This window comes from Cervus elaphus, chromosome 24, assembly GCF_910594005.1.
Source record: "Cervus elaphus chromosome 24, mCerEla1.1, whole genome shotgun sequence".
Taxonomy (NCBI): domain Eukaryota; kingdom Metazoa; phylum Chordata; class Mammalia; order Artiodactyla; family Cervidae; genus Cervus; species Cervus elaphus.
This window is the reverse complement of record NC_057838.1, coordinates 15,980,832-16,006,325: the sequence shown is the minus strand read 5'-3', so window position 1 is coordinate 16,006,325 and position 25,494 is coordinate 15,980,832. Positions and strand designations below refer to the sequence as shown.

The window sequence follows — 25,494 nt, the reverse complement described above, 5'->3', positions numbered from 1 at the left end:
TGGATGGGTTCCCACCCCTTCCAGCTCTTACACTTGGCCATGGGGCATCCAAATGGGGTTCCCAGGGCTTTCCGAAGACCTTGTCAGCTACCTAACACCCTCAATAAACCTTTTTTCTTCCTTAAACTCTGCTGTCCGAACAATGATGTAAACTTAGAGTGTAAGGTCTTTGAGGACAAGAACTGAGTCATCTATTCTCAAAATCACCTTCCTTTTCTGCCTCCCAGGACCAGCTGAGCGGTCTGATATTTTAGGAAGAAAGGCAGACAAGGAGACAAGCAGGAAGGACTGAAGGAAGAGGAACACTCTTTTGGAACATTTATAGAACTGGAATACAAATCTGTTCATAAATGAGCCTCCTAGTTTAAATATATTATAAATGTAATATATTGCTCTGATACCTAGCACTTCAAACAACCTTGCAGTGACAGAAAAACAACTGACCATCTCAAAAGCCCTGGTGGATCTTTCTACTTTCTATGGTATAAATGCAAAGGTGAGCATCTGTTCCATTTGAGTTTCTGTAAAGTATCTATTTAACAAGCTCTTTGCTGCCACTCTGTTTCCCAGATAGTGAAATTCTTAAAAAACAAAAATTATATAAATGCAAAAAAACCTGTGATTTTCCAAGACTTGCAAGCCAGGTTTACAACAGGCATAGGTGTAGGGCGTGGCCTATAGAGGGGTGGCGGCCACCCTGGGGAGGGCTTCCAAAGGAAGCTCCTCCCTATACCCAGGTTCCTAAGACCTTTGCTTCCAAGCAAAGTAGCTCCTTTGGTGGGAGCAATACCTTGGACTGCCTTGGGTTTTTTTCCTAAAAATCTGAAGTCAACATATTCAGCAAATAAGAATCAGGGCCACCCAAGCAAATGCACTCTCTTCTCCGTACACTCTCCTCAGCGTGGAATCCAGCACTACTTCATCCAGTCTCAGCTGCTTATTTGTCATCATACACTCACTGCAAACTAGGTCAAGACACATCGGCGCTTTCCTGTTTCCCCCGTACTCTATGCCAGCCATGAAAGCTGAGACTTATCGGGGCTGGAGGACAGGAGAGGAGGGAAAAGCAAGCAGAGGGGAAGAAGAAATGCAATCTATTTCCCACCAAGCCCCTTCATAAATCTTCATCTTCTTTCCAACAAGAGCCAGGAAAAGCACAGCTTCACAAAGACAGGGATGCTCATTAGCCAAGTTCAAAACCTATGAAAAATTATAGTAGAAAAATCATTCACGACTGATTTATGGTGAAATGGAAAGAAGTGGAAGTGTTGGACCAATTGCCTACTTTGTAAATATCCTTCAATCTCAAACTCACTCTAGAGCTTGGCTCCAATCTGCTTCTATAATTAGAGCACCAAAATGTGAGGCATTAATACCTCCAAGAGATCATTAATCATCCCAGCTCGCTCGTGATGGAGGCCCAGCCACAGGCCAGAGGGAGGGCTGAGCAAACAAAATAGACATTGATCGCTATTTGAAGACCCTAGCAAGACCGTTTACTCCATGTGTGTTTGCTGGCGTCTATCACACTGGAATTGCTCCACAGACCATCAATAACAGCACAGCTTCAATTCAGACTGAAACAGAGAAATGATGCAGGTTTCCTGGTAATAAGCAAACTAAAATCCATTTGAGGTGCTTACATTTGCGTTGTACTTGGTTCCCAGTAGGTGATTAAACAGCAATATCATCATCTCTCATTACCTCAGTACTGAGACAATAATCGATATATTGATGAATATGACATAAAAGAATCTACAGTCTTCTGGAATCCTTCATGAATCAACATCTTTTCTGAGAGCAGTAAAACCTCATTAATATGAGCATACCTTCTAAACAATGGGGAAAGTGGTCATTGTTGTTGTTCAGTCACTAAGTCATGTCTGACGCTTTGTGACCCCATGGACTACAGCTTGCCAGGTGTATCTCCTCAAACTCATGCCCATTGACTCAGTGATGCTATCTATGTCATCTTCTGCTGCCCCTTCTCCACCTGCCCTCAATCTTTTCTAGCATCAGGGTCTTTTCCAATGAGCCAGCTCTTTGCATCTGGTGGCCAAAGGACTTCAGCTTCAGCATCAGTCCTTCCAGTGAACATTCTGTGTTGATTTCCTTTAGGATCGACTGGTTTGACCTTCTTGCTGTCCAAGGGACTCTCAAGAATCTTCTCCAACACCACAGTTCAAAAGCATCAGTTCTTCGGCACTAGTCTTTATGGTCCAACTCTCACATCCATACATGACTATGAAAAAACCTTAGTTTTGACTATACAGACTTTTGTCAGCAAAGTGATGTCTTTGCTTTTTAACATGCTATCTAGGTTGGTCATAGCTTTTCTTCCAAGAAACAAGTGACTTTTAATTTCATGGCTGCAGTTACCATTCACAGTGATTTTGGAGCCCAAGAAAAGAAAATCTGTCACTGCTTCTATATTTTCCCCTTCTTTTTGCCATGAGGTGATAGGACCGGATGCCATAATCTTAGTCTTTTGAATGTTGAGTTTTAAGCCAGCTTTTTCACTTTCCTCTTTCATTTTCATCAACAGGCTCTCTAGTTCCTCTTCACTTTCTACAATTAGAGTGGAATCATCCACATATCTGAGATTGTTGGTATTTTTCCCAGCAATCTTGCTTCCAGCCTGTGATTCATCCAGCCCAGCATTTTACATGAAGTACTCTGCATATAAATTAAATAAACAGGATGACGATATACAACTTTGTCACACTCCTTTCCCAATTTTGAACCAGGGAGCATGCTATACCTACTTAATTCCAACATTGCTTCATCCAGGAATCTTTACCTGGTCTTAACATTTGGGAAAGGATCCTTCCTATGAGGACCCAAGACACTTGCATTTTCTTGATTTAAATATGTTCTTCCTCTCATTAGATCTTCGATATCCTGTTTCCCATTGCACCCCAAGCATTAATGCCTAACACACAGTAGGAACTCATTAAAGAAGGAATGAATGAGTGAATCAATGAACCATGAGGGCTTGATTTGTTCTAGCCAGCAAGTGTTCACATTCTGGTCCCTTTAAGAACTGGGTCAAAGCCATTCACATCACAATTCCCAAAACCTATAAATAAGGTTACATTACACAGAAGAATCAAGGTAGAGATGGAATTAAGTTTGCTAATCAGCTGACCTTAAAATAGGGAGTTACTCTTGAAATATCTGGATGCACCCAATGTAATCACAGGGGTCCTTAAAAGAGAAGAAGAGTTGGAGAGTCAGAGAGAGAGGAGCCACAGAAGGAGGTCACAGCAATACTGTGTAAGGAGGACGGGGCTTACGGATGCTAGCTTAGAAAAGAAAGGAGGAGGCCACAACCCAGGGAGTGTGGGCCGCTCCGGGGGCTGGAAAAGGCAGGAGGCCTCTTTTTCACCAGAGACTCCAGAAAGGAACACAGCCCTGCTCACTGACCTCTTGATTTCAGCCCAGTGACACCTGTGGCAGACTTTCAACCAACAAAAGTATAATATTAATTTTTTTTTAATTTTAAGCCAATAAATTTGTGGTAATCTGTTATAGCAACAATAGAAAACAACTGACCTGGGTAGTTTAAAAAAATATGAGTGCCTGGATTCCACCTCCAAGAGATTCAGATTTGGTTAATCTAGGATGCTGCTGAGACATTAGGATTTTTAAGAGTGCAGCAGGTCAGATGTGAAGCAAACCTTAAAAATCATTCAATTATCCAACAGTGTTTGGATATTCTCTCTTGCTCTCTCTCTCTCTCTCTCTCTCTCTCTCACTCTCTCTCTCTCACACACACACACACACACACTTGCCCAGGAAAAAACATCAACCAATTTCCATGCTCAGCTTGAGAGATAAAGTAAAACAAGCAAATTAATATTCCATTACAACACTCCAGGTAAATCAGTAGGGAAAAAGCCACAGTCTAGTTCATATAGGAAAGAGATATGAAGACAGGTGCTGAGACATTCAATGGATTCTTCAATCTGTGAGTTAGTAAGTGAAGAGCCCATCCTGAGAGGACTTAGTGGCCAGGATCTTAAAAATCAAAGTGCCTTCAAAGACAGAAATATAGATCAATGGAACAAAACAGAAAGTCCAAAGATATATCCACCTATCTATGGACACCTTATCTTTGACAAAGGAGGCAAGAATATACAACGGAGAAAAGACAATCTCTTTAACAAGTGGTGCTGAGAAAACTGGTCAACTACTTGTAAGAGAATGAAACTAGAACACTTTCTAACACCATATATAAACATAAACACAAAAATAAACTTAAAATGGATTAAAGATCTAAATTAAGACCAGAAACTTAAAACTCCTAGAGGAAAACATAGGCAAAACACTCTCTGACATGAATCACAGCAGGATCCTCTATGACCCACCTCCCAGAGTAATGGATATAAAAGCAAAAATATACAAATGGGACCTAGTTAAACTTAAAAGCTTTTGCACAACGAAGGAAACTGTAAGAAAGATGAAAAGACAGCCCTCAGAACGGGAGAAAATAATAGCCAATGAAGCAACTGACAAAGAATTAATCTCAAATATATATAAGCAGCTCATGCAGCTCAATATCAGAAAAAATAAATGATCCAATCAAAAAATGGGCCAAAGAACTAAACAGACATTTCTCCAAAGAAGACATACAGATGACTAACAAACACATGAAAAGATGCTCAACATCACTCATTATCAGAGACATGCAAATCAAAACCTCAATGAGGTATTATTACACGCCAGTCAGGATGGCTGCTATCCAAAAGTCTACAAGCAATAAATGCTGGAGAGGGTGTGGAGAAAAGGGAACCCTCTTACACTGTTGGTGGGAATGCAAACTAGTACAGCCGCTATGGAAAACAGTGTGGAGATTCCTTAAAAAACTGGAAATAGAACTGCCATATGACCCAGCAATCCCACTTCTGGGCATACACACTGAGGAAACCAGATGTGAAAGAGACACGTGCGCCCCAATGTTCATCGCAGCACTGTTTATAATAGCCAGGACATGGAAGCAACCTAGATGCCCATCAGCAGACGAATGGATAAGGAAGCTGTGGTACACATACACTATGGAATATTACTCAGCCATTAAAAAGGATTCATTTGAATCAGTTCTAATGAGATGGATGAAACTGGAGCCCATTATACAGAGTGAAGTAAGCCAGAAAGATAAACACCAATACAGTATACTAACGCATATTTATGGAATTTAAAAAGATGGTAACAATAACCCTATATGCAAAACAGAAAAAGAGACACAAATGCACAGAACAGACTTTTAGACTCTGTGGGAGAAGGCAATGGTGGGATGTTCTGAGAGAACAGCATTGAAACAAGTATATTATCAAGGGTGAAACAGATCACCAGCCCAGGTTGGATGCACGAGACAAGTGCTCAGGGCTGGTGCACTGGGAAGACCCAGAGGGATGGGATGGGGAGGGAGGTGGGAGGGGGATCGGGATGAGGAACACATGTAAATCCATGGGTGATTCATGTCAGTGTATGGCAAAAACCACTACAATATTGTAAAGTAATTAGCCTCCAACTAATAAAAACAAATGGAAAAAAAAAGAAAAGAAAAACAGTGAACTTGACATTAACACTTGTTAAACTTAAGGGATTTTAATATATTGTCTAAACTAACATAGGAAATGTAATTAAATCAGATTCAGATTGTTAAAAAAAAAGTTTATATACACATATTCTTTTTTATATTCTTTTCCATTATGGTTTATTACAGGATATTGAATATAGTTCCTGGTGTTATACATAGTAGGACCTTGTTGTTTATCCATCCTATATACAATAGTTTGCATCAGGTAATCCCAAACTCCTAATCTACCCCTCCCCTCAGCCCCAATTTGGCAGCCACAAATCTGATCTCTGTGTTCATATTCTGTTTCTATTTCATAGGTAGGTTTATTTGTGTCAATTTATAGATATATATATATATAGATAGATAGAGAGAGAGAGAGAGAGAGAGAGGCTTCCCTGGCGGCTCAGACAGTGAAGAATCTGCCTGCAATGCGGGAGACATGGGTTCGATCCCTGGATTGGGAAGATCACGTGGAGGAGGGCAGGGCAACCCACTCCAGTATTCTTGCCTGGAGAATCCCCACGGACAGAGGAGCCTGGCGGGCTACAGTCCATGGGGTCGGAAAGAGTCAGACACGACTGAGTGACTAAGCACAGCACAGCATGTATATTACTGAATCACTTAGCCGTACAGGAGAAATTAACACAACACTGGAAATCAACTACTGTTGTTCAGTCAGTTGTGTCTGACTCTCTGTGACCCCATGGACTGCAGCACACCAGGCCTCCCTGTCCATCACCAACACCCAGAGTTTGCTCAAACTCATGTCCATTGAGTCGATGATGCCATCCAATCATCTCATCCTCTGTTGTCCCCTCCTCCTCCTGCCTTCAATCTTTCCCAGCATCAGGGTCTTTTCAAATAAGTGGGTTCTTCTCATCAAGTGGCCAAAGTATTAGAGCTTCAGCTTCAGTATCAGTCCTTCCAATGAAAAATCAGGACTGATTTTCTTTAGAACTGACTGGTTTGATCTCCATGCAGTCCAAGGGACTCTTGAGAGTCCTCTCCAGCACATTTTGAAGGCATCAGTTTTTCGGCACTCAGCTCACACATCTGTACATGACTACAGGAAAAACCATAGCTTTGACTATATTTCAATCAAAAAAAAAAAAAAAACCTGTTTTCACATTCTTGACTTTGAAATTGTGTCTCTCTTGCCATGGGTTCAATTTAGTAACATATTCCTGATTCAGTTCATGAGTAGTACATCACTGTAATTTAGTTTTATCTCTTAGATCCATGTTAGCAAAACACAGGCCATAGGCCAAATCTGACCCACTTTTGTTTTTATAAATAAAGTTTTACTGAAACACCACCATGATTATTTACTTTCATATTATCTATGGCTTCTTCCTTGCTACAACAGCTGAGTTGAGTAGTTGTGACAGTTGTGACAGAGACTATATGGCTCACAGTATTGAAGACATTTTTACCGTATGGCCCTTTACAGAAAAAGTTTGCCAGCCCCTGACTCAGATTAAGTATAGGTCCTTCACTCTCTCATTGCCACCATGGTTATTCTTCAGCCTCTTAAACTCGTAAGGACAACTTGAAGAGCCTGGTAGAGGCATCCAACAGTAACAGCTCATGAATGTACACAGAAATACCTGACTGATCTCTTTAATGATAATTTTGATTTACCCAATGATTTAGTTCAAAGAAACTCAATATTCTTTGAACATTATCTCATTTTTTTCTGACAGCTTTTATTAGCAAAAAAATAATGGGGATAACCAATACATTAAAGACATTATTTTAATCATGTAAGATATTATCAGTTCCCTAGTGCTTTCTCCCACTGTCAGTGTTTTGAGAATTAATTGCTCATTTGTGCATAATACTGTACAATGCAATCTAAAAAGACATGCATTTGTCTTCTGAGAGCTTACACAATCTAAGGCAGACAAGGATGGCAGAAAAACAGTGCTCCTCAAGTAAAATGCCAAACAATCTGTAGACAAATAATCCTTAGTGTGATGCATTCAAAAAATTTGAGTTCAGATTTAATGGGAAGCCAATAAACAAATGTTCATAAAAGTGACCCAACTCTCCTAACAAAGTCTTCAGTTATTTGATGGAAGGTTTCTTGGAGATGAAGTTGAAGATGGAGTTATCAAGGTGACCTCAGAAATAATTCTAGTAATATGGCTTGAAAGAAAGGGAAAGTGAAAATGTTAATGGCTCAGCCATGTCGGACTCTTTGTGACCCCATGGACTGTAGCCCACAAGAGCTCCAGGCCTGCCTCCCTCTTAGGGCCCCAAATGTTTACAGGACACACTTATGCAGTCTTGACCCCACCAAAGTGAAATTCGCTCAGTCATGTCCAACTCTTTACAACTCCATGGATGTAGCCCACCAGGCTCCTCTGTCCATGGGATTCTCCAGGCAAGAATACTGAAGTGGGTTGCCATTCTCTTCTCCAGGGGATCTTCCCAACCCAGGGATCAAACCTGGGTTTCCCGCATTACAGGCAGATTCTTTACCATCTGACTCACCAGGGAAGCCTAGTAATATGGGTTAATTACATTTAAAGGGTATAATCTGATGTAAGCATGGGCAGAGAAATTCACCCAGGAAGACTGAGAGTCAAAAGCATGCTAACATCCACCACAGGCTCTACACATGGGATGGCAAACAGGATGCCTGAGGCCTCCCCCACCCCCTACCAAGTGTCTAATCTCACGTGGCAAGCGCCCCTGACTGACCACAGCCTCTTCCAGGCCAGGCACAGACACAGTCTTAAATTCTTTTCATCTCAGCACTCTAAGTGGACTTCATACTGACAAATGATCAGAAGCAGTCTTTAAATTTAAAAAGGAAAGATATCGTCTCTACTTTAAGTCTTTGTTCATTGGACAATGAGAGATGAATAATCAATGGCCCTGTTCTCTCTCCCCCAACCCAAGAAAGGGTTGACCAATGATAAATGGTAACTATACAGAGTCCTTAGACATCAACTCTGAAGGCACATCACAGGGATTATGTGTCCCCAGAGGAAAAAGAGACTGCTAATCAGAGTGAAATCCAGTGCTGTTGGAGAAGAAAGGAAGTAGGTGCAGAGGGCAGGGCTGACCAGCCCCCCATCACTGAGCAAGTGGTGGGCACCATGGCTGCCCCCAGCTCCTTCACACCAAACACCCAATCCTCAGCTCCCAGGAGCACCCCTGCTGGCAGCATCCAGCTGTATCTCTCCCCAGCAGACTACACTGCTCCCCTGAGGAGCCCCACCCAAGGACTGGGTGATACAGAAACAAAGACTGGGCCGTCTGCATGATTCCCAAGGATCATTCCGACTCCAGGCTCCCCTGGGGTTTGACTGAGGCTTCAGTCTCAATTGCCTTGCGATTTAATTCCTTCTTCTGTGTAATCCCACTACCCTCACTTCCTTACAAATGTTCCTCAGGAGACCACTACCCCTAAAATCTTTTGCATGTAAATGTCCACCTCAGAGTCTGTTTCCAGGGAAACCAATTGAAGACAGAGCACCATTTGAACAGTGGATGCCGTTAGGTACATCTTTTAGGTCCCACAACCACTCAATGAGATGATTACTGCAGTGACCATTTGAAGCATGGCTGAGCCTGAGGCAAGTTAAGTCACAGGCTTCAGGTACAAGCTGCAGCCGGGAGGTGAACCCAGGAAAGTATCGCACTGCTGAGATCCAGGACTAATTGGCAGGATGACAACAAAAAGCCCAAGCATTCAGGGGACCAGATGACACTGGGAAGGCGAAGGTTAAAAAGTTCCGAGGAGCCACAGTGTGAATGAATACAGCCTCAAAGCAAGACTAATTCTGAGACAGGAAAGGCTGCCCCTTGAGTATCAGTTATTTTTCTTACCCATGTGTGATCCCAAGCTGATGCTTGTACACACAAAAAAGCAAATAACAATAATAGTAGTAGCTAACATTTATGAGAAAGCAGACTCCAGCCTCCTTCGGCAACCTCCAGTGCTACTGTTTTATATGAAATACTCATATACATGTACACCATCTGTGTCACACACACCACCCACTTACATACACCAGGCACAGACATATATTAGATTGCTGAGTGCAAGTCTCATGTCACTGTTTTGCAGTTGAGTACAAAAGAAACCCAGAAAAGCTGAGTGACTTGTCCCTGGTCACACATCTAACTGAAGACTTAGTATTAATGGAACATTCAATTCAGTTCAGTCGCTCAGTCGTGTCCGACTCTTTGCGACCCCATGGAACATTACTCAGCCATAAAGAGAATGAAATCATGCCACTGGCAACAACATGAATGGACCCAGAAATTATCATACCAAGTGAAGTGAGTCAGGCAGAGAAAGAGAGATATCATAAGGTATCATTTACATGTGGATTCTAAAAAGTGATACAAATGAACTTACTTAAAAAATGGAACTAGACATAGAAAATAAGCTATGGTTACCAAGGAAAAGTGAGGAGGAATTTTTTAAAAGTCAGTATTAAAACCCAGGTCTGTCTCAGTGTCCAGTCCATCATGTTTCTCCAACCCCAGAAAAAGTTAGTTCTAGTGGAATTCTATTCTAGTTCTAGTGGAAATCTACTATTTATAATAACAACAGCTAATGTCTTTTGAACCCTTTATTTTTAAGGGGCAGATATTTTTTAAGAGGCAGATATTTTCTGCCTCTTAAATAAAACCAGATATTTTCTGCCTCTTAAATCTTTACAAAATCTTTAGGAAGTAGATACTATTATTACTATTTTAATTTTACAAGAAAAAAGAGAGACATAGAAAGACAGAAAAAACTTGTCCAAAGCTGCACAGCTAGTAAGAGAAAAAGCAGAATTTGAACCTGGCCGTCTGACTCCAGTGTCCTTTGGTCAACCAGCAGAAGCCAGGGTAAAGGAGCTGGGGTTACAGACAGCCCCTTTGAATAAATAATGAATCAAAATTGCTCTTGAGCTTATAACTTGCAATCTCAGAGGTACAAGATGGGGCCATCCACTGGGGTGAAGAAACTGGAATTATGGAAGAATTGTGGCTTGAAGATGAAATAAGTACTTTTGCCCAGGTAATTTTGAATAGATGATAAAAATATTGTTACATTTCATATTAAGGTGGTATTTAATATTTTCAAAGAATTTCTCCTTTGCTACAGAATTTCTATTTTATATGATCACATACATGATTTACACAAGACTGGGTTAAGCCAGTCATTTAGGAGTGGCCAGGAGATGGGGCAAAAGGAGAAGAGGGTGACAGAGGATGAGATGGTGAGACAGCATCACTGACTCCACGGACATGAATCTGAGAAAACTCCAGATGGTGGAGGACAGAGGAGCATACATGCCATAGTCCATGGGGTCGCAAAGAGTCAGACACGACTCAGCGACTGAACAACAACCAGGAGATATGGGCATCACCAAAGCATGATCAACAGCCAAACCTAGAGGAGCAGGAGCTGGGGAGTGATGGGTGTCCCTCTAACTACGGGACAGCAGATAGGACAGAGGAGCCCCGCTCCAGCTAGGGAGGGAGGAAGCTGCTAGAAGATGCTTCGCCTGACTGAGGGACAGAATAGCCTGGAATATTCACTGATAAACAACATTCTCTATAAATATTCAGAAGCAGCTCTCACTTATTCCTTCAAATGCTTTCTTCCAAGACAAGTCTGGGGTTGTTCCCCTTCCAAGCCTGGTACCTTCATCACCAAAAGGAATACCAGTTGGGAGCTGCAACTGAACTTGCCCTAGGCCGCACTTCGAGCTGCTCTGGGACCTGTTTTCTTTGTTGCAGAGACTCAGCAGGTGGCCCTCTGTCTGGCCTCTGACACTTCAGTGGAAAAAAAGGAGGGACCATCCCATGAGAAGCCGCGTTGTCACTGATTTTCCCTCGATCCTGCATCAGTGCATTCTCCTCCTTTCTCAGATATTCACTACTCTGGGACTGCAAAATACTGTCTTCTCCTCTTCTTGCCCTCCTCAGGGTGGGGTCCTCAAGCCCAGGACTCTCCCCCTAAGAACTCCTGCTCCTCCTCTGCGCTGGGACTGGTCTTCTCACCCTCACTATATAGCCCTTCAGCACAAGCCCTTCCCCTAGACTCACAGACCCCACCTTAACCCATTCTTTTGTCCAGAAAGATTACAGACATCTCAGCTTCACCCAGCTCCTCCTACGACCCTGAGAGCTGGAGAAAGACCTCTGCTGTGTTTACCGTGAGACCTGACTCCGAGGAGTCCAGTGACTCGCTGCCCTGCCACCAGTGCTGCAATGGCCCAGACAGCCTGGCTCCTGCTCCATCAGCCTCTGCACCAAGGCCCACTTCCCCGTAAGGATGGCAATAAGTACATTCTCGTCTTTATTCCGGACAGCGTTCTCTCTAGGAGCAATAGCTTTACCTGCTTGAGCACTGGCATCCGGTAAGATCTGCCCACGTGCACACCCATGGCACAAATCCGTTACCAAGTACTGCTGGCAAAGAAGCGCCAGTACCTTCTGAGTATGAAACGCCACACCCTGCTTCTCTGAGTCACCCATGACGAATGAGACAAGTTTCTCGGTCTGGTTTTGAAGATGAAGTCACCGAGTGGTTAGAGGCATCTCTGGCTCTGGTCTCCGCGCCATAGCAAGTTCAGGCACTTACTGAAACTGCACAGGAGCCAGCTGCCTGCTCGCCGGGCAGTCCATTCACCCAGCTGCTCAGGTGAAGACGGACTGCAAGGGGAGAAAGGCTGGCCCCAAGGTCCCTGCTGATGGGAAGAGTGGGGATCAATCTGGGGTCACCCTTCAGAACCAGTGTTTCAGAGGAAATTGCCAAATAATGAGCTTCCCATTAGATTAGAAAAGGGATATGTGTACGCATGCTCAGTCGCTAAGTGACGTTCGACTCTTTGTGAAACCATGGACTATAGCCCTCCAGAGACAGACTATAGCCTGTCCACGAGCTTTCCCAGCAAGAATAATCGAGTGGGTTGCCATATCCTTCTCCAAGGGATCTTCCCGATCCAGGAGTCAAACTCACATCTCCTGCATTGGCAGGTGGATTCTTTACCCCTGAGCCACCTGGGAAGCCCATAGGAAAGGGATGGGAAGTGCTTGCTTCGGCAGCACATATACTAAAATTGGAACGATACAGAGAAGATTAGCATGGCCCCTGCGCAAGGATGAAACGCAAATTCGTGAAGCGTTCCATATTTTTTAAGAGAAAAAAAGATAAAAAAAAAAAAAAAAAAAAGGAAAGGGATAGGAAGCCACAAAATATGGAAGTTGAGGGTTAGGGGAATCTTCAATGAGAAAATTATAAGACAAAAATCACTGTCTTTGAGGTGAGTGACCATGACTTGGTTTGGCCACTGATTTACTCTGAAAATTAGGGAAAGTAGTCACGAAGTATACCTTCTGCTAAAAGGCCTAGAGGCCAACTTAAAAAAAATGAGTGCTTACCATTCTACTGCTACTAAACTTGAAGAGAAAATAGACCCTAACCTTCATTGCTCTCTTCCCACACTCCCAGGGCCCACAACTCACACACACACTTCCACCATATGTCCAGAAAAGCCCCCGGATCCTCAGCTGGAGTGTGGAGGAGAGAAAACAGCAGAATGGATGACCAGATACCCAAAGGAATCAGGACAAAACCAGCATCTGGCAACCAAATCAAACGGGTCCAGCACCTCCTGCATCTTAAATCACCCCAGCATTTAGGTTAATATCAGCCAGAACACTGGGGCCTTGTTGAGTTCAAACAAAAATCAATGTGTTTTGCAGAACATTTTCCAGAAAACAATGAATCTGTAAGAACAATCACTCATGGGGAAGATGATGAGGGGAGGTGAGAAGTCTTTGGCTCTGCAGAGAGAAACCAAATGAACACGGAATTGGTTTCATATTTAAAATTTAGGAGAAGCTGAAGAAACTAAACTTGCTTATCCTTTATAAAACAGTACTCCAAGGTAGGGCATGATAGATAACCCCATATAAATCCCGGAAAGTAAACAATGCTGAAGAAAAAATGGGCTCCCTCTACCAATATTGGCTTTAAGACGAGAAAATGGCTGCGGCAGACAAAAGATTCTCCCCGCAGAACCACTTGTATTCCTGCTCCTTCCACTAAAACCAAACAAGGCTGTCGGTCCTAGGGGTAGGTGTGCAGCTCACTATCCAGAAAATCAGGAGGCCTCAGTGGTCTCAGGCCTGCTTTACCACTCCCAACAAGGCTGATGTTTGGATAATCAACAATTGCCCCAACCCAGAAGACACCAGAATGTGAAAGTGAAAGTGTTAGTCATTCTGTTATGTCCGACTCTTTGTGACCCTATGAATAGTAGCCCACCAGACTCCACTGTTCATGGGGTTCTCCTGGCAAGATAACCGAAATGAATTGCCATGCCCTTCTCCAGGGGATCTTCCTGATCCAGGAATCGAACCTGGGTCTCCCGAACTACAGGCAGATTCTTTAATGTCTGAATACTTAAAAGCAAAACAAAACCTCTAACCTAGTTGGAAAATGGTTGTAATCCTGAATCTCTCCGCGTGGCCCCCAACCTGACAGTCCTTGGTCTATCTTTGGGAACTTTCTGGAACCTCCCCACGAGTCAGCATCTAAATGCTAACAGTAGGACTTCCCTGGTGGTTCAGTGGCTGAGAATCTGCTGCCAGTGCAGGGGACATGGGTTTGATCCCTGGTCCAGGACGAGTCCACACACTGCAGAGCAACTAAGTCCATGTGCCACAACCAGTGAGCCCATGCTCTGCAGTCAGGGGGCCACAGTGAGAAGCCTGTGCACCCCAACTAGAGAGCGGCCCTGACTCGCTGCAACTGGAGAACTCCGCGTGCAGCAACAAAGACCCAGCACAGGCGAAAATAAGTCAATGAAAATTCTAAAAACAGTAAAAATAACAATAATAACAATAATAATAATTGCTAACAGCAGCCACGCCTGATGCCTCCAAGAGCCTGCGTTAGGCTTAAGGCCAGGATGGGTGGGGTGAGTGGTCCCTATGCCTTACCACTTAGTGAATATTAGCATCTCTCCATCCTCTTTCCTCTCCTTGTGGTTCTCAAGCAAGAGGATCATGCAGGGTTACTTCTCCCCAGGCAAAACCACCAGCGCACCATATCAGCCCTGCAGAGATACAGTTTCCAAAGTACCTTTCGAAGCAGTGCCTTTCCTTTCTCCCTGAGGACGTAATACATGGCACTTCAAGAATGCAGAAAGCTTGGACTTGGCCTCAGAGAAACCTGGGTTTAAACAAAGATCTTCCCCTAGCTCCGTGGCCATCGTGCAGCCAAGCTCCTGAGCCTCAGTTCTTCCACCTACAACACTGAAGTTCGACCAAGGACTCTGCAGGGTTTGGGGGGGACTGAAGGTAACGTGCACAAAGTGCCAGGCGTGGTACTGGGCATCTGCGAGGAACTTACTGAAATGTTCTAAGGCTGTGCTCGCCCTAGCACAGGGAGGAGGTAGGACCCCTGGAGCGAATACTCACGTCTGTCTCTGTGCTCAAGATGCGCTCCTCTCATTTCCTGAAATTCCTGTCTGCTGTCTATTTTATGCAATAATGACCAACATCCTGCTCTCAGGGCCCACTCGGGTAGATGCTTGTTGGAAAACCAAGTCCAGTCCAGGGGTCCCCAATGCACCCGTATCTCTTGCCTCCATGACAGGACAATCCCAGGACCTCAACGACTACAGACCATCCATAACCACCTTCTCACGTGTGACAAAGGACCAAAATAACACCCAAGACACACTCAACTGACATTGGCTTTGGAAATCCTGATACTGGGACTCCACTGAATTAACATCTTGCCCTGAGAACTGGCAACCACAAAACAGCAAGGTCAAGCAAGACCCCCACTCCGCAGCAGAGGGCCTGCTGCTTGCTGGGTCCTGCTGCAAGGCCAGCCTCGTGGCTCTGGCTCCCAGGCCCTCCGCAATGCTGCTGTCAGGGCCAATGCCCAGAAATTTCACTAAGAGGCCAGGGTATGATGCAGTGCTGACAGGTTCCCCTTGTCTAGACAAGCTCAAGGCCAGGCCAACATATACTGAATTTTGAAATATCCTAAGTTTGAGAGTCAGGATGCGCATTGATATCAAAGTCCTCAATGACAGAAGCTACTGTGCACTGAGCATGTTTCGGGCACCATGTACTGTGCTCAAGATCCTCCACCCGTCATTTACAGCCATTCCAAAACAAATATTCCCTCCATTATACACATGGGGCCACGGAGGCCCAGAGAAGTAAAATGCTTTGCCCGAGTCACATAGCTAGGAGAACGCCAGGATGCAAACAGGTCTGCTTTACCTCCAAAGCGCCGGTATCCTTCAGGGTGCCATGCCTCCTACTCATATTTAATTCTGACACTGGGGTGGAAAGCATCATCTCCATTTTGCAAGTGAGGAACTGGAAATGTAGAAAGATCTACACTTGTAAGGGTACAGACAGTGTAAAAACCCAATCACACTGTTCCCCTCCATCTAAAATGCATGTAAGTATGCAGACACTAAAAGTAGAAGAGTTAGCATTTACTTATTAAAAAAAAAGAAAGAAAGAAAGAAAGAAATTGGGGGGACTTCCCTGGTGGTCCAGTGGTTAAGACTTCCCCTTCGAATGTAGGGGATGGGGGTTTGATCCTTGCAGGGAAATAAGATCCCACATGCCTCCTGGTCAAAAAAAAAACAAAACATAAAACAGAAACAATATTGTAACAAATTCAATAAAGACTTTAAAAATGGTCCACATCAAAAAATCAAAAATAAAAAAAAAATTTGAGGCAGCCCTGGGGATGGGTGGAGAGAGAAAATGAGTGAAGACAATTCCGGATTCAGACAAGGTAAGCCAGGTCGCCTGCATGAGGTCTATCAGTTCCATCTTCCGTGGAGACCGTCTCCATCTCCAGGAAAATAGTAACCTGGGCCTGTGTGCTAAGTCCCTTTAGTCGTATCCAACTCGGGGCGACCCCATGGAGCCCGTCAGGCTCCTTTTCCATGGGATTCTCCAGGCAAGAATACAGGAGAGGGTTGCCATTCCCTTTTCCAGGGAATCTTCCCAACTCAGGGATTGAACTCATGTCTCTTACATCTCCATCTCTTGCATTGGCAGGAGGGCACTTTACCACAAGTGCCACCCGGGTAGCTCAAGTAACCTGTGGGTTTCCCCAAATTCAAGTTTGCCCTCAGTCTTTTTTTTAGCATCCAAAATCTTTTTCATAGCAAGGCAGAACCTGGGGTTAGTTTTATAGCCCCAGCTGGCTCATAGGCATCTGGCGTAGTCGAACTTCTGGCCCTTGGAACTTACACAGTATTTGGCGTGGCTCTTCGGGGTTCATGTACGAAATTCCTGTACGCCTCTCGGCCCTTGCGAGGACCAGAGAGGACAGAGCCACAGCCCTTGGGAAGTCCAGAGACAGCTGGTCGAAGACTGCCCTGAGGATGCAACTCTGGGTGCAGCGGCTCACTCACAGGGCACCTCCTGGACACACACTTGGCCCTCCTGGTGGCTCAGATGGTAAAGAATCTGCCCTCAATGCAAGAGACTCGCATTCAATATCTGATTGGGAAGATTTCCTGGAGGAGGAAATGGCAACCCACTCCAGTACGCCTACCTGGAAAATTCCATGGACAGAGACGCCTGGTGGGCTACAGTCCATGGGGTTGCAGAGTCAGACACGACCGAGTAATTATCACTTTCATTTTCTGGACACATGCACATCATCTGTTACAGTCCCCACAACTGCAGCTGTTTTGCCTTCCCCCGCAGGAGTCTTCATCTTCAGTATCATCCGGGAAAGGGCGGAGGTGGCCAGTTGGTGCCACTCCTGAACAATCCCTTCAGAACAACTTGACTGAAGGTGTAGCTGGTTTGTCTGACCAGAAACCTGCACAGCTTGACCAACAGCCTTAGGCAGATGTCCTGGCTCTCAGGCTTCTTGCCTCAAACCTTTCACTCCTTGCCGTGGCGGATGTCAACTCCCACGATGGTGCCTCCTACTTAGCCAGGTCCAGAAAGAGCTTGCCCTCAGTCTTTGCTTTTTGTTTTTTTTTAAACAGGCCTCACATTCCCAGCTCAACAGTGTGGTGGAAGAAGTATGTTTATCTCCTCCCAGCAGGGCTGCCAGACTTCAGATCATCTCCTGTTCTCCTGCCTTCAGGGACTTGAACCCAGAACTTGCAATTTATTTTAATCATGCAAAGTGCTCTCTTCCCTTGATTTCTGGCCTGATGAGTTCAAGGAGTTTCCTCTGATCAGCCCAAAGGGTGACATGTCTTATCTGATAGGAACTGTTGATATTTGGCAAAAGGTGAACATGTGACTCAAACAGTCAAGGAGAAACCGAGACTGCAGTTAGCAAACGCTGCCTGCTGCAGGTGCCCACAGAGAGCTCGCTGGGGCTTGAGTTCACTGCCTTTGTTTCAAGCGGGCAGCACAAGCACCACTGTTGGAGAATATTAAAAGAGTAAATGATGACACCTTCACAAACCCGGCAGGCTCTCACACCAAGGGGCTTTAGCATCACCGCCGTGAAACCATCCCAGGCAGAGCGAAAGGAAACAAATGCTCTGACCAGCAAAACACATCTGCAGGTAGTCCTCCCAGGCCACTTCAGCAGAAGCTAATACGATGTAAAATTTGAATTAAAAAAAAGGAAAAAAGCACAGGACGAAACTTTCTTTAAGATGAAAAATTTCACAGAGAAGGTGCTGGCTAGGTTGAGGACTTCTCCTCTGCCTGGGCTGTGATGGGAAACACAGGCTCTGGGCCCACATGACCTTGGCGTTTCAGCTCTCACCCACGAGGGCAAGTGTATAGAACACAGCTCGGGCTTTGCCACCCCTTAGATGTTGTAGCCCTTCTGAGCCCCTCTTAAGAGTGGCTGCTTTAACTAAATGGGACTCTGAGATCCATATTTCTTGAAAAAGTATATAATCTTATACACCTTGAGAGATGATCCAGTTCATCTGCCTCTGGGCTTCAAAGAGAAAAACAGGAAGGCATGCGTGGGGAACGACTTGCAAAGGTACTCTTGGAAAGTTTTAAAAGATCAGTTTAATAACTATGAGGGAACTCAGAGTGAACCAGAGTGTTCAGAGAAAAAAACAATTAGATTTTCCCCCATCTTCTTAATGAAAGAAGCCTATCTCAATTAGGGAGAACTTTAATAGGCCTTGATAAATATTAAAATTAACTTCTGCCTAATTAGAAAGTGAAAGTATTAGTCGCTCAGTTGTGTTCGGCTCTTTGTGACCCCAGGGACCACAGCCCGCCAGGCTCCTCTATCCACAGGATCCTCCAGGCAAGAAGACTGGAGTGGGTTGCCATTTCCTCCTCCAGGGGATCTTCCCAACCCAGGGACTGGATCCAGGTCACCTGAGTTACAGGCAGATACTTTACCATCTGAGCCACCAGGGAAGCCCCGCTGCCTAATTAGGTATACTTGATGTTTTTCAAATTTACACTGCAATACCAACTTCCAGCAATATTCATCTCAGAAAGCATAGACCCCTATCTGGTGTCTACACTCTCCTGTTGAGAGGGACTGGAGACATGTGAGACACTGTCTTTCCCTTTCCTTCAATGGAAGTGCCTGAGTAAGGCCTTCCCAACCACCCTCTGTGGCTGCCTGACAGTCTCTGGACCAAGCTCGGCCAGGGCACCATCCTCCGCCCCAGTCTGTCTATCCCTCACTCGGTCTTCCTCGGCACAGAAGGGGGCGCCACCATCATCCCAGCTGTTCAAGCCAAGGAACAACAGCAACACCTCCACTCCCCATCTTTCCAGTAACATACTTCCAATTACCTCCGAACCAGAAAACAGATAAAAAATCTGTTAGTACCAGGGGCAGCGTGCATATATATGCTGTGAATGAAGACTGAAGTAAGTAGCTTGTGTTTGGGGCTGTACTTCTACACTCATTTAGCTGCTCCGGACACTGTACCTGCTCCCATCATATTTATAGGTGTGCTGTATGGAGCTCGCTAAAGGGAAAACCACCTCTGGAAAAGCAGTCTAGTGGTAGTAGTGGTACTAATAAATTTAATAATAATTCATAATCATATCAATTCATATTTATTGAGCTCACTAATTCTCAAGTACTTTCCTAATTTCTTTATATATTTTAATTCACTCAATCTTAACAATGATCTTATGAGGTAAGCACTACTGTTACTATGCTAATTATGCAGATGCATAAACTGAGGCACAGAGAGGTTAAATTGTCAGAGTGAAACAGTTAATTAAAAATTAAATTAAATGTTAAAAAACAATGATGCCTTAAAATAATTTATGACCAACAACATACAAGTCCATCAATCACACTCTTGACTTGTAGAAATCACATCAATCACATCTTCTACTCTTGACTTGTAGAAATATTTGAAATGACAGCAAAAAAAAAAAAAAAAGAATAAAAGGATAGGCTTTTTAAAAAGTGAAAAAGCCAATGGCAGAAGCAAGAAGAAATTTGAAATAGCACTTGTGCACATACAGTCATGAACTAGAAGAATCATGACTTAGAAGAAATACTTTCGTTGCTCTTTAAGATGGGAAAAAATATCACCACCACAATACAGTGTTTTTTTAAATCCTGACCTCATATAATCAATGGCAAAATTCATTCAAATGTTACAGGTTGGTGGCCCACGCGTCGTGTGTCCTTGATGCGCATGTGTGCATCGTCAAGGGCTGCTGTGGGGATGACTCAGAACGCAGCCTCCTGGGGGTCTGGGAGACGGGTGCTCCCTTCACCACATTCTTGGGGACACCCTAAAGGGAGATGACAGTTGAGCCTGCTTTTGCCTGAGCTTCCGGGAGTTTACCTGGTTCAAAGAGACCTGGGGTGAGGGCCCCAGGGAGCGTGGCGGGAAGGAGGCAGGGCCAGCACGGCAGCCACCAGGGGCTTCCAGATCAGCACCACGCAGACTGCGCCGGGCACGGAGGGAAACGCACTTCAGGCTTCAGGCTCCTTCTGCGCAAAGGTGTGTCCGCAGGGCAGGGGACGCCCAGGCTCCCAGGCTGAACGTGTGGTCCTCAGGGCATCCCATGCCTCTGTGTCAACAGGGAGGTCTCGGGACAGGCCAGAGGTGAGGCATGGTCGGGGGCCACCTGGGTGGAGCCAGGAGAGTGTGAGGAGGTCACAGCAGCAGCAGCGGGAGGAAAAGCTGAAGCCCAGAGGGAGTGACACCCTTGAGGGGTTCTGGGGAAGGCCCGGCAGGGTGTGCGTGTCTTGAGCTGAATCCTGGGGCCCAGAGGGGGCTGAGGAGCAGCCCCACTGCAGCCTGGAGGCTCGGAGGGGCTTCCCATGGCATGCCTGTATCACCTACTCAGATCAAACACAGAAAGTGAGCTCATGGCCATTCAGACGTCACAAAACTGGAAAAGATAACTCGTAGACTGAATGAGTGAACCAAAGTTCTAAAGATCTGGACAGGCTGGAATGATGGGCAACAATGAGTCAGATGAAATTTAATAAAGGAAGGAGATGGCTTGATGGGGTTCCTTGGCTGAATGAATCACCAGGAGGAATGAACATTTATTTGAAGGAAAAAAATCATGACAAGACAATATTTTATCTCTAATTCTTTCTCCTGAGGGGCTGCGCAGAGGCACCAGAGCACACACAGCACAGCATCATCAACCAGTGTCCACAGCCAGACTGTTCCTCCTCCAGACACAAATTCCCTGGTCTCTGTACTCCATCCAGGAAGCGAACAAGAATGGCTTGTTGGGCGTGCTCTCCATGTTTTTGTTTTGAAAACGCTCAAACAGAAACGAGGACTTCCCTGGTGACTCAGCAATAAAGAACCTGCCTGCAATGCAGGAGATGGGGGTTCGATCCCTGGGTTGGGAAGATCCCCTGGAGGAAGGCATGGAAACCCACTCCAGTGTTCTTGCCTGGAGAATCCCATGGACACAGGGGCTTGGCAGGCTCTAGTCCATGGGGTTGCAAAGAGTCGGACGGGACTGAAGCAGAAAAATTAAAAGAATACCACAACGAACTCCCACAGCCCTGTCACCTAGATCTGAATTACTAACCTATTGCCATGTTTGGTGTATGTGCTTGTGTGTGTGCTCACCCCAAACATTTGAAAGTAATTCAAAACACATTGGCACACGTCACATGATCACATGTCACGATCACATTGACAACGAGCAACAATTCTCTCATAATATCCAATGTCCAGCCTAGGTTCAAATTTCCCCAACCTGCTCCTAATATCTTTTATAGGTTTCCTTGTTCACACCAAACCCAGTCAAGGTTCCCATGTTAAATATGGCTGTCCTATCTCTAATAATCCCGAAGAATCTTGCCATGTTGCCGGTTTCTAGATTCGTCTGGTTGCTTACTCTGTGTCATTCTGATCCCTGTATTCTCAGTATTTCCTATAAACTGGAAGTCACAACTATGTTATAATTAACTTCACCTTGTGCATCTCCAACAAGAAGGCTTCACAGACGGTGGTTTTCCAAAGCCTGGCACCATGTTACGAGGCACACCGCACCCACCTGTCTCACTTTTACTAATAAATCTGACTACATGGATAAGCAGTGATCACAGCATCTCTCCCTTATGAACACTGTATTTTTTTTTTTTTACAATTAGCAAGTAATTTGTGGCATCATGTTTTCATGGTGTGAGTATATTTTCCCCACGATCACTTTCCATAAAGATTTTAATATCCATTGATGATCCTTGTCTGGGTTGGTAGTTTCACAGGAACTGTCAAAATGGGGATTTTCTAATTCTGCCATTACTTCTTTATTAACTGCCATTCTTCAAAAAAGAATTCATTCCTCAGCAACTGCAAATAAACTACAGTTCTTCCTGAAAAATCACACTGGATGTGTATATCCTCCTTGTATACGAGAATTCTGACCAAGCAGTGCATGGTCTGTAACAAGGACTGGCAAACCTTTCTGGAAAGAGTTCTCTATTTTAAGCTTTATAGGCCATGTGCTCTTTGTGGCAAACAATCAGCTCTGCCATTGCATGAAAGTAGCCGTGGATCACCCATAAATAATTGAATGCAGTTGTCATCTGATAAAACTTTATTTACAAAAGCAAGTAGAGAGCTGGTTTGCCCTTAGGCCATAAATTGCTTACCCTGAGCTATAGTAGTATCATTTACTTTTGCTACCTTTTCTTTGCTCCACTGAGTGGCTTTCAAGGACTTCCCAGGTGGTGCTAGCAGTAAAGAACCGCCTGCCAATGCAGGAGTCATAAGAGATGTGGCTTTGATTCCTGATTCTGGAAGATCCCCTGGAGGAGGGAATGGCAACCCACTCCAGTATTCGTGTCTAAAGAATCCCATGGACAGAGGAGCATGGTGGGCTACAGTCCGTAAGGTTCAGAGTTGGATAGGAGTGATGCAAATTAGCACACACGGACGCAGCTGGGTTTTATAGCCCTTTGCATCTGTTATGCAGTATGCCCTTCACAACAACCCTGGTGCCTGGGAGAAGCACACACACAATTGCTACAGGCAGAGGATGGGAGGCTCAGGAGGATTCCAGTGAGGCTTGAATCTAGTGCCCCAGCTCCACGCCTGATGTTCTCATCTCTACTGTCTCTCATCCTGTGATGGAAGTGAAAGTGAGTCGCTCAGTTGTGTCTTTTTGCAATCCCATGGACTATACAGTATTCTGGCCTGGAGAATTCCATGGACTGTAGCCTTTCCCTTCTCCAGGGGATCTTCCCAACCCAGGGATCAAACCCAGGTCTCCCGCATTGCGGGTGGATTCTTTACCAGCTGAGCCACAGGGGAAGTCCAGGAATACTGGAGCAGGTAGCCTATCCCTTCTGCAGTGAATCTTCCTGACCCAGGAATCAAACCGGGCCTCCTGCATTGCGGGCAGACTCTTCACCAGGTGCACTATCAGGGAAGCTCCCTGTGGATGGACACAGGCCCCAAACCCACCATCAGGAGCAACAAATGCAATGCCCCAAAGGCTTCTGAAAAGTGACAGGTCACACATGCTAATCACCAAAATATGCCTTCCCCAGGAAGTCAGCCACTTATTTGCTAGGATGAAAAATAAACCATTACAGCATAAGTATATTCTGAAGACTAACAGTTACATTTTCATTTCCATGAAAAGAAAAGAAAATTTTAAATGTTCTGAAATGCATAACCCAGATGTAAATTAATATCTGGGCTTATGTTTGTTAATAGAATTTCAAAGTACATAGAAGTGAAAACCCTTCATATTGCTGTTTAACTTTGCAACTAAATCTATCAAAATGTCAGAAGCCACAGTAGTAAAATACACACATGCACATGTGTACACACACACACACACACACACACACACACACATGCACACACACACACACACACACACACACACACACACACACACACGGACACACTGAAAATTATAAAGTTAATATACCCCCTAGTCAGTTAATACCACTGTTGTTAATACAATGGTTAATACAATACTGCTATTGTTAAAGACAGAAATGATCCTTAAATGATTAGGTAAAATGCCTATTTTTGCCTAACCATGAAGCTTGCATCCAAGCTGGGAAAAAAAAATGAGTTAAATTCACAGGAACAAGCTCCAAATCTATTATTGATTCTCACCAGCACACAATCTTAGTGAAAACAGAACACTAAAGGAATCAAATCCCTTTTTTTCTTGAATGCAGAATGTGCCTTGAACTCCATGGGGAAAGACCAGATGCTTAAAGCTGGAAAAATCTTAGCCATCATTTTCCAGTTCCTCCTTCGTAGAGAGCTGACAAAGTTTCAGAGACACAGCTGTCCTTTCACCATGAAAGACAAACAGGTCAAGGAAGAGGAAGGAAGCTGGGTTTTAACAGGTAGCTCATACAACCTGATAGTTACATTAAAGGCCTAACCCTAACATTTTCAGGGAGAGGAATATATGCCCTAGGTTTAATATCTTAAAGTTATATATAAAGCTAATAAATAGTTAAGTACGATATATTCTGTTCTCTGACCTTGAAGACTACTTCATAAGGTTTTCAAATGTGTGCAGAGTCATGGTTTTTATATAACTGGAAGTCAGCAAACTACCGAAGACAAGTGAGTTTGCTCTTGTGCGTGCCCGGTGCCCTGCGGATGGGCTGGGCCTCTGGAGGAGCAGTGACGAGCCCCCACCAGGAGCCCACTGCGCCAGGCAACCCCCAGCTACCAAGAGAAGCAAGACAACGGCTGCTCAGAGCTCCTGAGAGTAACACTTTTCTATACAACGAACTGTTGCGCTCTTGCTGAGAGGAGGGCTTTACAGTCCAATTCATCTCGTCTTCCCTAAGTGCTTCTGCTGCTGAATCCTCCCACTCCAGAGCAGCATCTGACCCACAGGGCCCAGCCCACACACCCTCCCGGCCTCGGACGCAGGCATCTCATCCTGTGCTGGTGACACAGGGCAGGAGACAGGAGAGAGCCTTCCCTGGGGGCCGAGCAGCATTGGCAGTCAGTGTGGTGGGTGTTCAACTGCTCTGTAGAGGGCTGAACGTTGAGAAGGAGGAAGGATGGGTGAGATGAATAAATACAGCTTAAATAAGACAATGACATTTCAAGTGTTTAAGGGGATAACACCGAGACTTGTAAAAACTTTAAGTGGGATTGTTTCATTAGAAATAAGAAAGTGAGTTTTGCAAGAACAAATTGGTGACAGTTATTGAACAAAATAAAAGCACTTCAGGCTGATACCCAAGCATTCCGACTACAGGAAACCAGGAAATTTTTAAACACGTTCCTCAAGCCACAACTGGTGAAAAGGTGCTAAGACTACATCGTCACACACAGAGAAGCCGGGTGTGCTCCCAGAGGGTCCCCTTAGAGTCAGACCAGGGACAGCCAGCCTGTCTGCCCCCTCCCCTAGCTGCTTGGATTACAACAGGTAGTAATGCTGTCTGTCTGTTGGGCAAAGGCATTTATGGTCAGCAGAAAGTCTGATGGATTGTTTGCAAATTATCCACATTG

The 25,494-nt window shown here is 44.7% G+C and overlaps 1 non-coding gene across 1 annotated transcript; it reads left to right on the top strand.

The window, feature by feature from the left end:
* The first annotated feature begins 12,630 nt into the window (after nucleotides 1-12,630).
* Nucleotides 12,631-12,737, top strand: LOC122683405. Its single transcript, XR_006337742.1, has one exon. It is a non-coding gene; the product is annotated as a U6 spliceosomal RNA (small nuclear RNA).
* The last annotated feature ends 12,757 nt before the right edge of the window (nucleotides 12,738-25,494 follow it).